Here is a 17152-nt window from a genome sequence, read left to right as displayed (position 1 = left end):
TGGGGCAGTAGTAGTAATTGAAACAGATTGCTTGCCATTGCTTGGAATGATTACTAACTGTTCAACGCCAGATATTGCAATGTTGAGATGGATTGCTTATATTAAGTCACTAAATCCAAAATTTAAGCATGTTACTGGGAAGGACAATTTAGTAGCAGACATACTATCTCGAGTAAGATACGAGAGGGAGGACGAAATGGTTGAAGACATTGATGACGTCGGATTGAATTCTATTCAATATCAAATCTCAATAGGGAGGACAAGCTATTTATTGAAGAATCTTATGAAGGAGATTTATTGGATATTGATCATTACTTGAATACCTTGAGTAAGTAGGGGAATTGGTTTACAGAAAAATTCAAACAAATAAGAAAAAAAGCATATGGATTTTTGCTTCGAGATGGATTCTTATGGAAGAGACCGAAGAAAGGAATTGGGATGCCACGATGAGTGATAGGCAAAAAGAAAGAAAAACTAAAATTATTAAAGGAGTTTCATGGTAGTTTATGGGCAGGGCATAGAGGAATCTGGGCTACTTTTGCTAAACTCAAGGAACGATATTGGTGGAAAAATATGTATCAAGAGGTGCTCTCATTTGTAGAATCATATGAAATGTGTCATTCGTATTCTAATATCCGACATCGAGATGGCCTTCATCCTACGTATTCTCTCGCTATTCATTTTAAATGGATTGTTGATTTGGCTATTATGCCAGTTGGGTTATGGCAGATGAAATATTTGGTCTTAGCTCGTGAAGATTTATCAAATCAAGTAGAAGGAAGAGCATTGAGGACAAAATCTACAGAGGGGATTTGTAGGTTTTTGCTTGAAGATGTCATTTGCCACTATAGATGCGTAGGAAAAATCACTGCAGATCGTGGAGAATTAAATGCACAAGAAGCTCGTAAGTTCTTTGAAAGATGTGGAGTTAAACTATCACTGACTACAGCTTATAATCCGGAAGGGAATGCAAAAAGCGAACGTGGTCACCCACCGATTGTAAAAGCATTAGTTAAAGCTTGTAATAGGAAAGTTAAAGAGTGGCCACGGCTTTTGTCATTTGCATTACGGGCCGATCGAACAACACATAGCTCGGTGACATGATATATGCCAGTAGAACTTATGAGAGGTCAAAAACCAATTATGCTGATTGAAGAAAAGGTACTTACTTGGAGTATGCTACCATGGGAAGATGGATTGACAAGAAAAGAACTTCTGGCTATTAGGATTCGACAATTGGAGCAAAGATTGGAAGATGTGCAGATAGCATTGAAAAGGTTAAAAAGAGCAAGGTTACAAAACAAGGCGCGATTCGATAAGCAACATTGATTGAGACCTAAAGCAATCGAAGAAGGTGATTGGATACTTGTTTATGATAATAGTCTGGATAACCAACATAGTACTATGTGGAAATTTTCAAAACGTTGGTTTGGACCATATGTAGTAACAACTGTTCATGATAATGTGACTTACTCATTACAGGAGTTAGATGGTATAAAATTGAAAATATCAATTGCAGGGAAGCGAGTAAAAATATTTAAACGAAGACGTGCAGAGATGAATATTGAAGACCTTAATAAAGGTATAGAGATTCCGCAGCAAGAAGATGAAAGTGATTTGGATAATGAAGGTGACAAAGACGAACTGGATAAAGATGTAGAGAATATATTATAAATCAAACAGCAATTGGGTAAATTGGTGCATACCGAAAGATGCACAAGTTCAGAGGGGGTGGATGTCGTGTTGTAATACGACTATATTATGAAAATATAAAGAAAGGGGACTTTTATTCATATTCAATTACCTCGAATATTGGGAGCAATGACCAATTCCAGTGCAAATACTGAGAGGCCAGGGTCAATCACCCCGATACAGTCAACCGGGGCATACTGAAATGCTCCGTTTGATTCCAATAATGAGAGTCAGCAGAAAGGGAAAAGACCAATTCAATGACGGGTGAGCCTGGTTCGAAGAGCCAATTGGATCCAATTTCAAGACATCCAATCCGGGTCCTCTTACTCAATATGAGACCTGACTTGGTCGGGCAATCCAATGCGGTCCAATTATGGGAACATCCAAGTCTTACTACGGGCTTCTTAATCAATATGAGACTTGAATTGGTCGGGCGACTCAATGTGGTCCCGATTATGGGGCTCCGATTTCGTTTCAGGCTATTCCGTCCTTTGTGCCATTTTGGGAACGTCCTTTTGGTAAAAAGATCTCTTAAAGGTAAAAATGGAGGAGAAAGCTCTAACGGCAGGAGCCAATTTTGGATCCAAGATGGAAGATTGAAGAAATTCAGAGGCTAGGGTTTGAAAGAGGGAAGAATTAGGGTTAAAGGGGAGGGAGGTTAAGAAAAAAAGAGGATACAAGGTTTTTGGGTAAGGGTCAGAAAAGGGACTTCTGGCGATCAATGCTGAATAGTCGATGTATTGTACTAATGAATCGGGGTTTTAATGAAGTGGGTGTGATTACTCTTGACTGTTTTGTGAAATCGAAGTTACGTCTGTGATTGAAGAATTAAAAGGGTGTCTATAGGATTGAGTATGCGGAATGAATGAAAATTTTTGGGTTAATCTAACAAGATAGTCAGTGGATACAAGGTCGTGAGTATAAAGCGGTGTCAGAGATTAGGAGATTGGGTTGTTTGGGGTTCTCTGTAATGTCTAGAGACCTACCGGCTGAGGCAAAAAGGATTTCGGTGAGCAGTCGAAGGACATCCGTATAGATTTATGGTATATTTTTATAATCGTTTATATTCCAACGGTCAAAAACCGATAGACTACTTGAATATTAACGAATTTCCATACTACCTCCTACAGCCAAACGCCTAGTGCGTTCTCAAGCAGGAAAGCACGTAATACGACAGCGATGTCCTATAAGACCTCCAACATGTGTTGACTTTGTTAGCCAAATGTCTTATCTTGCAAGACAAGTTATCTATGTATGCGCCACGTAGTTGGCTTATTCCACAAGCTATTATAGTGAGGTAACTTGTTCCATAAGCTACCAATATATGGTTAGCTTTTTGGCCAAGTTTCTAACCTACGAATACATCTAAAGTCAAAACTGTATTTATGAAGCTTCTAGGAAGCTTCTCTAGAAGACTTTATGAAATTATTCTATTTTATCTACTTCTACTTAATCATATAAGTAACTATTGAGGTAAATATATATGTTCGTGACACTAAGTTTTTAACCTATCAATCAGCTACAAATATATATAAAGTCAAAATGGCATCTAAAAAGCTTCTAGGAAGCTTTTTCAAAAGTTATTATAGAATTAATATATTTTTATCTACTTCTACTAATTCATATTACTTAAGTAACAATTACAATAGATATATATCTATGACATTAGCTTGTACCACAAGTTATGCATAAATACAACACATAAGTAACTTATTGGCCAAGTTTCTAACCTATCAAATAACTATAAACATGTATTAAGTCAAATATGCATCTATGAAGCTTCTAAAAAGCTGAACCACAAGATAATATCAAATCTACCTATATTTATTTTCTAACTAACACTTCTTATCTAGGTTAATGTATATATTTGTGACATAGAATATATTATGCATATATTTGATAAATTTATACTTTTGAAAGCCTTGGCTATTAAAGTACTTCAAATTTGTGTAATAGATCTCAAAAGAATAGATAAATTACACCACTATGCTATCACCAAAATCAGACATAGCCAAAAAAAATGTTTGTTACTTATCAAAAGAAATACAAATCTTCTAAATTCAACAGAGATGACATGGTGTCACGGCCATAATCATATAAGCTAATAATTACATATAGAAATAGGTAGAAGTAAGTAAAAGTAGATAAAAGTAAGTTAATTGTATAATATTTAATATAAAAGCTTCCTAGAAACTTCCTAGACGCTGCTTTGACTTCATAGGTGTCTTTAATTGACTTTTTGGATTAGAAACGTGGTCAACAAGTTGGCCATGTGCCACACATGTTGTTAGCTTGAAGATCAAGCTAACTATGTGGCCCACACGTAGGAAAACTTGCCTTGTAAGTCAAGGCATGTGTCCTACAAAGTCAACACATATTGGAGGTCCTATAGAACGTCGCCACGTAGCCCCTAGTTAGATAGTATATATAGAGACAAGAGTGAAGGCTTCTTCACTCTTGTCAACTCCTTTCTTGCTTCTAGTCCAGCTTCAAGAGTCTTTAATTTCTTGTCTTGTGGCAATAGCCATTCCAGTTTCCTTTTAATATACCTACTTATTTATATTTTGACTTATTATATCGAAATAGCCTTTTGGTGTATATTTTCCCTCATCGAGTCTTTGTCGTTGACAGATTGACAAGAGTACACTTACAATATCAGAGCTTTGTTTTTTCTTGAGTAAGAGTGGATTACTCCTTTCTCTTGACAAGACATAAGCGTATTAGAAGTTTGCGGATTACCCACTTCTAAACTGATATTGTTTTTAGTATCTTCTTTGTTATCAAGTCTTTCTTTTCTTTTGTCTTGAGCAATATCAAACAAATTTTTCTTCTTAGTGTCATTATGGCAGAGCTTGTTGAAATGAAGAGTGCAATGGCACAAATGCAAGAGCAAATGAGGGAGTTAATGCTTGCGATGCATCAACTCAATTCACCAACACAGGAAAGAACAAGAATAGCAGAAAGTGGAGATATAGAGATGATCGGAGCTGCTTCAACATCTACAACAAATCACGTTCCTTCTCCAATTGTACAACACCCTATAAGCACTAGAGAACCAAGAATTGCCTTACCTGAGAAATTTGATGGTACGAGATCAAAGTTTCGAGGGTTCATCAATCAAGTACAATTGGCAATTGAACTTCAACCGCAAAGCTATCCAACTCCAGGATCACAAGTCAGGTTTATTGGCACTCTACTTTCTGGTTCTGCATTATCGTGGTTTTCGTCTTTTCTTGAACAACAAAATCCAATATTGGACAATTTGGAAGCTTTTTTGGCGGATTTTCGACCTATGTATGGTGAACACGATGCAACTCGTGTTGCAACAAATAAGATCCGAATTCTGCGACAAGAAAATCGCTCAGTAACAGTATATGCTTCACAATTTCGACAACTTGCAATTGACATCAAGTGGGATGATGCTGCACTCATCAGTCAATTTCTTTATGGATTGCAATACGAAGTAAAGAAATTGATGCTCAACTTACCTGATCCTCAAACCTTGAGTCAAGCAATCGATTTTGCGGTAAAATGTGATAATCGACTTTTTGAATTTCGATCTGAGAATCATTCACGAGAACCTCAACGTTATTACTCAATGGCAACATCAACATCTTTGCCAAACGTACATTCGGAAGTAGAAGACATGTAAATTGATGCGGTACGTTTTAAACCTCTAACTGAGCAAGAAAAGATTCGTCGTCGTCAAGAAGGATTATGTTTATATTGCGGAGAACCTAAGCACACTGCTCAACATTGTCCAAAGAAACGACGCAACTATAAAATGAGGGGTACGACGGTCAAAGAAGACAACATGTCGGAAAACGGATTCGTCCAGCTACAATAGGGACCGTGCAGCTGGAACCTTGTACAATTCCTAATGAAGGTCCTATCCTCTCCTCAGAACCCTCTCCTTGTTTTATAATAGACTTATATTTAGGACCTAAGAATTACAAAGCCTCTGCTTTATTAGATTCGGGAGCCTCAGCATGTTTTTTAGATGAACAATTTGTTAAAAGTCGTAAAATACCCTTTGTACAGAAACCTAAACCAGTACATGTAGAAGTCATAGATGGTCGTCCCTTGTCTTCTGGAGATGTCACTCATGAAACTCATCCTATAAAAGTAACAATAGACGGTCATGATAGCTACATAGCTTTTAACATAATTAAATCCCCGTCCAATCCAGTTATTTTAGGTTTATCCTGGCTAGAAAAATATAACCCTCGAATAGATTGGAATTCGCGTAAACTTGACTTTTCCAAAAGCGTTATTAATAGTTCTACAAACCAAGTAAAAAATTATAAGTCTAGTACAGTAAAACCCGTACTGATAGGTGCAAAAGCATTTATACACGCAGCAAAAGAAGGATCAACTTTTGCTATTTATGCTGCACTTATTTCTGAAAACGTAAAGACTTCAAGTGGCATTCCAAGTCAATATCAGGAGTATCAAGACGTTTTTGAGAAAAAGAATGCAGATATTCTTCCTGAGCATCGTCCATATGATTGTTCAATCGACCTCAAGGAAGGAACTCAGCCACCATTTGGACCAATTTACAGTTTATCGCAAGATGAGATGGCTGAACTCAAGACATGTATTGACGAGAATTTAGCGAAGAATTTCATACGCCATTCAAAATCTCCAGCAGGAGCTCCAATTCTATTCGTAAAGAAAAAAGATGGATCTTTACGAATGTGTGTTGATTATCGAGGACTCAACAAGATCACAATCAAGAACAGGTATCCATTACCTTTGATATTAGGACTCCTTGACCAGTTGAATCAAGCTAAGATCTATACAAAAATAGATCTAAGAGGAGCATATAATCTAGTACGGATCAAAGAAGGAGATGAATGGAAGACTGCGTTTCGAACCAGGTATGGACATTTCGAATATAATGTCATGCCCTTTGGACTCACGAATGCACCAGCTGCTTTTCAACATCTCATGAATGATGTATTTCGTGAATTCTTAGACAATTTTGTCGTCTGCTATCTAGACGATATCCTGATCTATTCCAAGAACGTCGAAGAACATGAAATACATGTTCGTCAAGTATTACAAAAACTTAGAGATGCAGGATTGTGCGCCAAGATGGAAAAGTGTGTATTTCACACTACTCAAGTTGACTTTTTAGGATACATCATTTCAAATGATGGTCTCATGATGGATTCTAAGAAAGTCCAAACAATCGTGGATTGGAAGATTCCAAGGACGGTAAGAGATGTCCAATGTTTCTTGGGATTTGTCAATTACTATCGAATCTTCATCAAAGATTTCTCACGAGTTGCAGCTCCACTTACACGCTTGACTAGTAAAGATAAATTTCAATGGAATCAAGAAGCGGAAGCAGCATTTGAAGCCTTGAAGACATCGTTTGTCTCTGCACCAGTCTTATATCATGTTGACTTTTCCAAGGCATTTTTTATGGAAACAGATGCATCAGATTTTGCCTTGGGTGCAGTTTTATCACAAATGGGAACAGATGACAAACTCCATCTGATAGCTTTTCATTCAAGAAAATTCTCAGCAGCCGAGATCAATTATGAGATCCACGATAAAGAACTTCTTGCGATCGTGGATTCCTTTCAAGAATGGCGTCATTATCTAGAAGGCGCTTCTAGTCCAGTCACTGTGTATACAGATCACAAGAACCTCAAGTATTTCATGTCAGCACGCGTGTTGAATCGTCGTCAAGCTCGTTGGAGTATGTCTTTGTCAAGATTCGACTTCATTATCACTTATCGGCCAGGAAAACAACAAGGTTTATCCGATGCCCTATCTAGACGTTCTTATTTTGCACCAAAAGAAGGAGATGCAGCTTTTGAGCAACAAAGAACGGTCCTCTTGAAACCGGAGCAATTTCATCTCCGAGCAATGAAATCAACATTGACTGTTGATTCAACTTTTCTCAAGCAAATCCAGTCCAGTATGTCCTCAGACCCTCTTGTTCATGATATCGAGAATAATTCTTCCAAGTCTCATGATCCTTCTAAGTTTGAGTTCAAGAATAATCTATTATATTTTGAAGGACGCCTATATGTTCCAAAAGGAGAAGCACGTTTACGTGTTCTTCAAGCACGTCATGACTTTCCAGCAGCAAGGCACTTTGGATATAATAAGACTTTGGAACTCATATCAAGAGATTTTTGGTGGCCACAAATGTGGAAGTCAGTCAAAGACTTTGTACAATCATGTGATATTTGTTCAAGATCAAAAATTCCTCGTCATCGACCTTACGGACTTCTTCAGCCATTACCTATACCAGAACAACCATGGTCTTCTGTTTCTATGGATTTCATCACAGATCTTCCAAGCTCAAGATCTTATGATTCTATATTTGTGATAGTAGATCGTTTCACCAAGATGGCACATTTTGTGCCATGTACAAAATCTATCACAGGTGAAGAAACAGCTAAGCTTTTCATTGATAATATCTATCGCTATCATGGATTACCTAAAGATATCATATCGGATAGGGGAACTCAATTTGTGTCAAGATTTTGGAGGACCCTTTTCAAGATTTTAAAAGTGGACATAAAGCTATCTTCGGCTTTCCATCCTCAAACTGATGGACAAACAGAGCACGTAAACCAAGTCTTGGAGCAATATTTAAGGTGTACTATCAACTACCAACAAGATGATTGGACAACCCTTCTGCCATTGGCAGAGTTTGCTTATAATAATACGGTACATTCTTCCACGCAACAAACACCTTTCTTTGCCAATTATGGCTATCATCCACGACTTGATACTTTTGATTTTTCAAAAGTTGATAATCCTGCAGCAGAAGATATGGCAAATCGGTTGTCAGAGTTACATGCAATAATGAAGACACAATTGAAGGAAGCTCAAGAACGACAAAAGATAAACGCAGATGTATATCGTAAGGAGCAACCACAAATCAACGTGGGTAATAAGGTATGGCTACTTCGTCGCAATATCAAGACTACTCGACCTTGTGACAAGTTGGACTATCGTAGGCTTGGCCCCTTTTCTGTTTCTGAACAGATCAACCCAGTTGCATATCGGTTACATCTACCGGAGTCAATGAAGATCCATCCTGTATTCCACGTATCTCTTCTTGAACCATATAAGACAGTGGATATACAAGGAAGAAGACAAATGCCACCGCCTCCTATAGAAGTAGATAATAATGAAGAATTTGAGATGGAAGAGATATTAGACTCAAGGCGGCGCCGAAATAAGCTGGAATATCTTGTTCATTGGCGCGGATATGATATTAGTGAACGCACATGGGAGCCATCCAGGAATCTAGCAAATGCATCAGCTAAAGTCAAAGTTTTTCATCAACGACATCCATCAAAACTAAGATGAAAATCTCTCTTATAAAAGAGACAAGATTGAGGCAAGATAACATTCAATTTCCTATCCTTGTTTGTAACTTCTTTACATTTGTGACGCTAATTAGATGGAGAGCCAACAACCAGCGGATTCAACTCAAGAACCTTCGTTTGCTGACCTGTCGGACGAGACATTACGATTGTCACAACCTTCAAGACGACGCAATCGAGATGAAGATCTTCAAGAACGACATGTTCTTCCTCGAACAGATGGTGAGATACAACGCGTTTGGTATCACGATTTGGGAAGGGACTCCCGATGTTTGGTGATTTTGCTAGAGGTAGGAACAACTCCTGATGGTGTTCCGAATATTCTATTCGAAGGAAGTTATGAAGGCCTCAATAATGATCAAATAACTGGGTGATCTTCCCGCCCTGGTATGGGACACTACCGATGGTTGAGAGGCCCTATCAATCATCTTCGAAGAGAACAGAGATCAGAGTATGTGGCGAATATAATTCGTCGCATCATAGATTTCCTCAACATATGATGACCGCTCCTCGTGGAACTCGTCTCTAGAAGGGGGGGTAATGTCACGGCCATAATCATGTAAGCTAATAATTACATATAGAAATAGGTAGAAGTAAGTAAAAGTAGATAAAAGTAAGTTAATTGTATAATATTTAATATAGAAGCTTCCTAGAAACTTCCTAGACGCTGCTTTGACTTCATAGGTGTCTTTAATTGACTTTTTGGATTAGAAACGTGGTCAACAAGTTGGCCATGTGCCACACATGTTGTTAGCTTGAAGATCAAGCTAACTATGTGGCCCACATGTAGGAAAACTTGCCTTGTAAGTCAAGGCATGTGTCCTACAAAGTCAACACATATTGGAGGTCCTATAGAACGTCGCCACGTAGCCCCTAGTTAGATAGTATATATAGAGACAAGAGTGAAGGCTTCTTCACTCTTGTCAACTCCTTTCTTGCTTCTAGTCTAGATTCAAGAGTCTTTAGTTTCTTGTCTTGTGGCAATAGCCATTCCAGTTTCCTTTTAATATACCTACTTGTTTATATTTTGACTTATTATATCGAGATAGCCTTTTGGTGTATATTTTCCCTCATCGAGTCTTTGTCCTTGACACATGGCCATTTGTTGCCTCAAAGATTCAAACATTTAAAGCACCAAATTCAATATGCTTTTACAATACAAACTTGTAAGTTTGACTCTTATGTGCTTATAGGCTATTTTCTTAAAAGATATCAATTACATCTTCAAAAATAATGACAATTCAAAATCATCACATTATTATAATTTTGAATTGTATCTATTATATTCTTTTAAAATTATGGTCATTTACATTACTACTTCATTATTTAAATATAATATAATTATTAAAGAACATATCTTATTAATGATAAAAATAGTAATAAATATGATGGTATTTGATAACCTTTATATCAATGTGGTTTCTTATACAAACACCTTACAACAACAATATGCCATCTTAGAACACACTTATTTTACCATCTTATATTCACACCTTCTTGTCTCATTGTTTTTTTTTTTTTTTTTTTTTTTTATCCTTATTTCTATTATTTTCTTCTTTTATATCAATAGCATTCCACTTCTATGCACAATTCTTTGTTACATCCAAGATCCAAGTACAGATTGATATGTAAAACAATAAATAGGTAATAATATAAGTTTAATAAATTACTATCATTAGTTTTTATTTTTCTTAAACAAGAAGTATTAAAAGTTTTTTCAAAGCATGGTATGACACACATCCTCAAATAACTAGTATCTAAATTCAGTCAAGAGTAGGAAGATCTTGTAGAACATCAATTATCTCAAGATAATCTTTAAATTTCACTTCTTGGAGGTCACCAGCTATAGATCCAAATATAAGCAGCCATATTCAAATCATAACAATATTTTTAGCAACAAAATTCATATAGTTGGCAAATACAATATGCATACAATAAATATCAAATGGAATAGCAAAGAATATATTTGTATTTGTAGCAAGCTTTTCTTAATATTTTTGTAAGCAAATTAACATCATTTCAAATATCATTATAGATGTGTATTTCTTAGTAAAGAATGTAGAATTAATTGACTAAGACAAGATCACCAACAACCTCTTTACACAAGAATTGAAATATCTTCAAAAAGATCAATATTTTTATACTAATATTAGTCATTTTTTTAAACAAATAATCTTAAACCCTAATAAATGTATTTACTAGATTCTTAGATAGCTTCTAAGGATATTTATTAATATCATATCTATGCCAATGTACGAGATATTCTAACCTAATTTGGCAGTGCCTTGAATCTAAGACTTCTTCTACCATAAATTCTTCATTATTATGCACTTCTATAGGAGATGGTGGGATTTGTCTTTTTCCTTGTATATCCATTGTATTATATGGCTCAAAAAAAGACACATGGAATACATAATAGATTTTTATAGACTCCGATAAGTATAATCGATAAGTAACTGGATTGATTTGTTTATAAATAAAAAATGGTCTAAGCCTATGATAATCCAGCTTGACATAAAGACAAATAATATTAATATTATAATGAAGTAATTATACATGATCTCCTATATAGAATTGAGGTTGTTCCTAGCAATAGACATTTGCATTGGTTTTTTGGCATTCTTGAGCTTCTTTTAATTGTGCATTCATTGTTACATGTAGCTTTGACAATTGATTTGCGATATCTTCTGCCATATGATTATCAACTTTTGAAAGGTCAAAAGTATCAAATTATGGATAATATCCATAATTGGCAAAGAAAGGTGTTTATTGAGTAGAAGAATGTACCAAATTATTATAAGCAAACTTTGCCAATGGCAAAAGAGTTGTCTAGTCATCTTATTGATATTTGATGGTACACCTCAAATACTACTCTAAAACTTGATTTATCTATTTTGTTTGTTCATTAATTTGAGGGTAGAAAGTAAAAGATAGTTTTGTATCCACCTTCAATATATTGATAAGGATTTTTCAAGATCTTGATAAAAATTATATTCCTCTATCTGATATAATATCCCTTGATAATCCATGATAGCGATAGATATTATCAAAGAAGAATTTTGTTGTTCTTTCACCTATGATAAATTTTGTACATAGTACAAAATGTACCATCTTGGTGAAATGATCTACAATCATGAATATGGAATCATATGAACTTGAAATTAGAAGATCCATGATAAAATCCATAGAGACAGAAGACCATGGTTGTTCTGGTATAGGTAATGGTTGGAAGAGTCCATAAGGTTGATGACAAGGAGTTTTTGATCTTAAAAAAATATTACATATCTGCACAAATTCTTTAACAGCCTTCTACATTTGAGTCCACCAAAAATCTCTAGATATAAGCTCCAAAGTCTTATTATATCCAAAATATCATACTACATGAAAATTGTGATGAGTTTCAAGAGCACATAATCGTACTTCTCTTTCTAGAACATATAAATGTCTTTTGAAATAGAGTAGGTTCTCCTTAAATTCAAACTTCAAAATATCTTGAGACTTAGAAGAATTATTTTTAATATCATGAATAAGAAGGTCTCAAGACATATTTGCTTGGATTTACTTGAGAAAAGTCAAATCAATCGTCAATGTTGATTTCATTGTGTGGACATGAAATTATTCTAGCTTCAATAAAATTATCTTTTGTTAGTCAAAAACTGCTTTTTTTTCTTTTGGTGTAAGATAAGAACGTCTAGAAAGGGCATCAAACAAACCTTATTGTTTTTTTAGCCGATAAGTGATATTAAACTCAAAACTTAACAAAGACATGTTCCAATGAGCCTAGCAACGATTCAAAATACGTGCTAACATGAAATACTTGAGGTTCTTATGATCTATATACATAGAGATTAAACTTGAAGTACCTTCTAAATAATGATGCTATTCTTAAAAAGAATCTATAATTACAAGAAGTTTCTTATCATAGATTTCATAATTAATCTCGACTGTTGAAAAAAAATTTGAATGAAAAGCTAGTAGATGAAGTTTATGACCGCTCCTATTTATGTTAAGACTGCACCTAAGGCAAAGTCATATGTATTTGTTTCCATAAAAAATTCTTTGAAAAAGTTGATGTAATGTAGGATTGGTACAGAAGTAAAAGTTTTTTTCAAAGCTTCAAATGATGCTTTTACTTCTTTATTCTACGCAAGCTTGTCTTTACAAATTAAGCATGTAAGTGGTACTATAACTTGAGAAAAGTTCTTGATAAAGATCCGATAGTAATTAACAAATCCTAAAAAGTATTGTATATATTTTATTATTTTTAGAATCTTCCAATCGATGATTATATGAATTTTTTTAGGATCCATCATTAGACCATTGTTTGAAATGATGTATCTTAAGAAGTCCATTTGAGTAGTATATAATACACACTTTTTTTATCTTGGTGTATAATCTTACATCTCTAAGTTTTTGTAATACACGACGATCATAAACTTCATGTTTTTCTACATTCTTAGAGTAGATTAAAATATCGACTATATAATAGACAATAAAATCATCTTGAAACTCACAAAAAACATCATTTATAAGATATTGAAAAGTAGTTGGTATATTCATGAGTCCAAAAGGCATGACATTATATTCAAAGTGTCCATACCTTATTTGAAATGTAATCTTCCATTCATCTCTTTCTTTAATGAGGACCAGATTGTATACTCCTTGTAGATCTATTTCTATATAGATCTTACTTTGATTTAATTCATCAAAAAGTCTAGATATCAAAGGCAGAGGATATCTATTTTTGATAGTAATCTTATTGAGTCCTCAATAATCTACACACATTCGCAATGATCCATCTTTTTTCTTCACAAATAAGATAGGAACTCATGCAGGAGATTTTGAATGGCATATGAAATTCTGAGTCAAATTCTCATCAATGTACTTCTTGAATTTAATCAACTCATTTTGTGATAAATTATAGATTGGACCAAATCGAGGGTGAATTCTTTCTTTAAGATCGATTGAACAATCATATAGATGATGCTCCAAGAAAATATCTGCATTCTTTTTTTCAAAAAAATCTTAAAAATCTTGATAGTTACTTGAAATTTTACTTAAAATCTTTCCATCATTTAAAATAGGTGTGGCATAAATAACAAAAGATGGTTCTTCTTTAACAGTATGTAAAAAAGCTTTTCTACCTACAAGTACATATTTGACTACACTATACTCATGACTTTCTACTAGATTAGAAAAACTCTTAATGATGTTTGAAAAAAATTCAAGTTTATGAAAAATCCAATCTATTACAAGATTATATTTTTTTAGCTATGATAAACCTAAAATGATTGGATTAGACGGAGATCTAATTATATTAAAAATTATGCAACTATTATGACTATTTATTACTACATCTTTAAGAAGTGTTTCATGAATAATATCTCCAAAAGATAAAAAATGACTATCTATGACTTTTACGTGTATGAATTTAATTTTTCATACTAACTGCATATTATAACTTTTAATAAATTCTTTATCTAAAAAACAAGCTGAGGCTCTTGAATCTATTAAGACAGAGGCTTTGTCATTATGAGATCCTAAATACACATCTATTGTTCAATAAGGAGAGGGTTTTGAGGAGAGAATAGGACCTCCATTAGGAATTGTATAAGATTTCAACTGCATGGTCCCTATTGTAGTTGGATAAATTTGTTTTTCAACATGTTTTCATCTTTGACAATAGTACTCCTCATTTTATAGTTACATTGTTTCTTTGGATAATATTAAGCAGTATGCTTAGCTTCTCTACAATATAAATATAGTCTTTTTTGACAACGATAAGACTTATCTTGTTTTATAAGAGGTTTAAAACATACTGCATCAATTTATATGTCTTCTACTTTCAAATGTTTAGATTGAAAAGTTGTCGGTGTTGTCATTGAATTGTAATAACGTTGAGGTTTCCTAGTATAATTCTTAGATCAAAACTCAAAAAGTCAATTATCACATTTCACAATAATTTCAATTTCTTGACTTAATGTTTGAAGATCAGGTAAATTGAATATCAATTTCTTTACGTCATATTGTAATCCATAGAAAAATTGGCTGATGAATGATGAATCATTCCACTTGATATTTGTCACTTATTAACAAAATTGTGAAGCATATAATATCATTGATTGATTGTCTTATCACAAGATATAAATCTTGTTGGTTGCAATATAGATTGCATCATATTCTCTATACATAGATCAAAACTCTGCTAAGAATGCTTCCAAATTATCCAATATGAGATCATGTCATTCAAGAAATGATAAAAATTATGATAAAGTAGAACCTAAAAGTAGTGTTTCAAACAACGTGACTTGTGATCCTTAAATTGAATAACTTTGTGATTGTAGTTCAATCACTAGATGTACCTAATTGATGAATCCGCAAAACTTAGATCTTGTACCATTAAACTTTTCAAGCAATCCAATTTTTGGTTTCTTAAAACTTGAACAATGTTTCATTGTAGGAGTAGTAGTATGGCTTGAAGTAGATATTGAAGCAACTTGAATCATTTCTATATCTTCATTGCCTGATAATCTTGTTGTTTTTTGTGGTGGTAGATTGAGTTCATGTATTATAAGCATTAAATCTCTCATTTGCTCTTGCATTTGAGCCTTTGCATTCTTCATTTCAGCAAGCTCTACCATATTAGCATAATAAAAAAAATTAAAAATTAAAAAATTAAAAATAAAATATCTATTTACTTTGAATATAATATTAAAGAATCAAAAATAAAAACTTCTAAAAATAATATTAATTTAGAAGAAGGTAATCCACAACTTCTAATACGCTTATGTCTTATCAAGAGAAAGAGGTAATCCACTCCTAATCAAGAAAAGACAAAGCTTTGATATTATGTGTGTACTCTTGTCAATCTGTCAAGAATACAAATTGGAAGAAGATACATAAGCTTGTAGAATTTGTGTCAAAAAAAAAGTGAGAAAATAGAAGAAAGTATATATATTCAAAGAAAAACTTGAATGGCTATTGCCAAAGACTAGAAAATATAAGACTCTTAAAACTAAATTAAAAGCAAGAAAGGAGTTGGCAAGAGTGAGAAAGGCCTCACTTGTGCCTCTATATATACTACTTAACTAAGAACTATGTGGTGATATGCTATAAGGCCTCTAATACGCATCTAACTTGTAAGAGATATGTCTAATTTGCAAGGCAAGTTTCTTAGGTGTGTGCCATATATCCAACTTATACTACAAGTGGTCGACATGTCGACACGTGATCTCTTTATTGGCCAAGTTTTTAACATATCAATCACCTATAGATATTTATAAAAGTAAAACAACATCTATGAAGCTTCTAAGAAGCTTTCTATAAGATATTATCATATTTATCTATTTTAACTTACTTTTATTTATTTTTATTATCTAGATAATTATCAAGGTAAATATGTATGTCCGTGATACATTATAAGTCCAACAATAAACGAGAGATGCAATAAGGTAGAAAGATACCTAACGATCAAGAAAAGTACTTAACAAGCAGTTGAAAAATAGCACAATATATAATAGATCTTGCATAGTAGTACCACAAATCAAATTAATGTTAGATCAAAGGTTATGTAATTCAAATTGAGTTGTTAACTAGTCTTTGTCTTTTTTTTTATCATTGTGTGTATTGATTCTACTCTTACAAGAATGTGTCTCGTACTTGCCAATAACCTCTAAATCTTGAATAACAAAAATCTATTTTTTTATGTGATTTTTATTTTAAATTATTATTTACTTCTACTTTAAACTATTCATGATATTAATTTTTTTATTCTAGACACTTTTATCTTCTTTATGGCCTTATAAAGTAAATTAAAGCTCATTTATTAAAAAGACAACATTAGCTCTTATTAACTTTTCTATCCTCTTGATCTTTATTTTTATTATTAACTTGAATTTACTATTATATATTAAATTAAGATATTTTGTAATATATTTTTTTTCTTCTCTCTTTTATTTATTAGCCGTGTTATAACTTAATATCGAGTTTTCAAGATTGTTTATTAAGGAAGTAGGTGAGACAAAACAATCTTTTTCAATTGCTTTGACACTGTCACTACTTTCATCAAAGAGAGCAATTTCATAAAGTATAGGTATATGTAG

This window comes from Physcomitrium patens, chromosome 23 (assembly GCF_059467195.1).
Source record: "Physcomitrium patens ecotype Gransden chromosome 23, ASM5946719v1, whole genome shotgun sequence".
Classification (NCBI taxonomy): Eukaryota; Viridiplantae; Streptophyta; class Bryopsida; order Funariales; family Funariaceae; genus Physcomitrium; species Physcomitrium patens.
The sequence above is the reverse complement of the archived record's forward strand: the minus strand, read 5'-3'. Positions refer to the sequence as shown.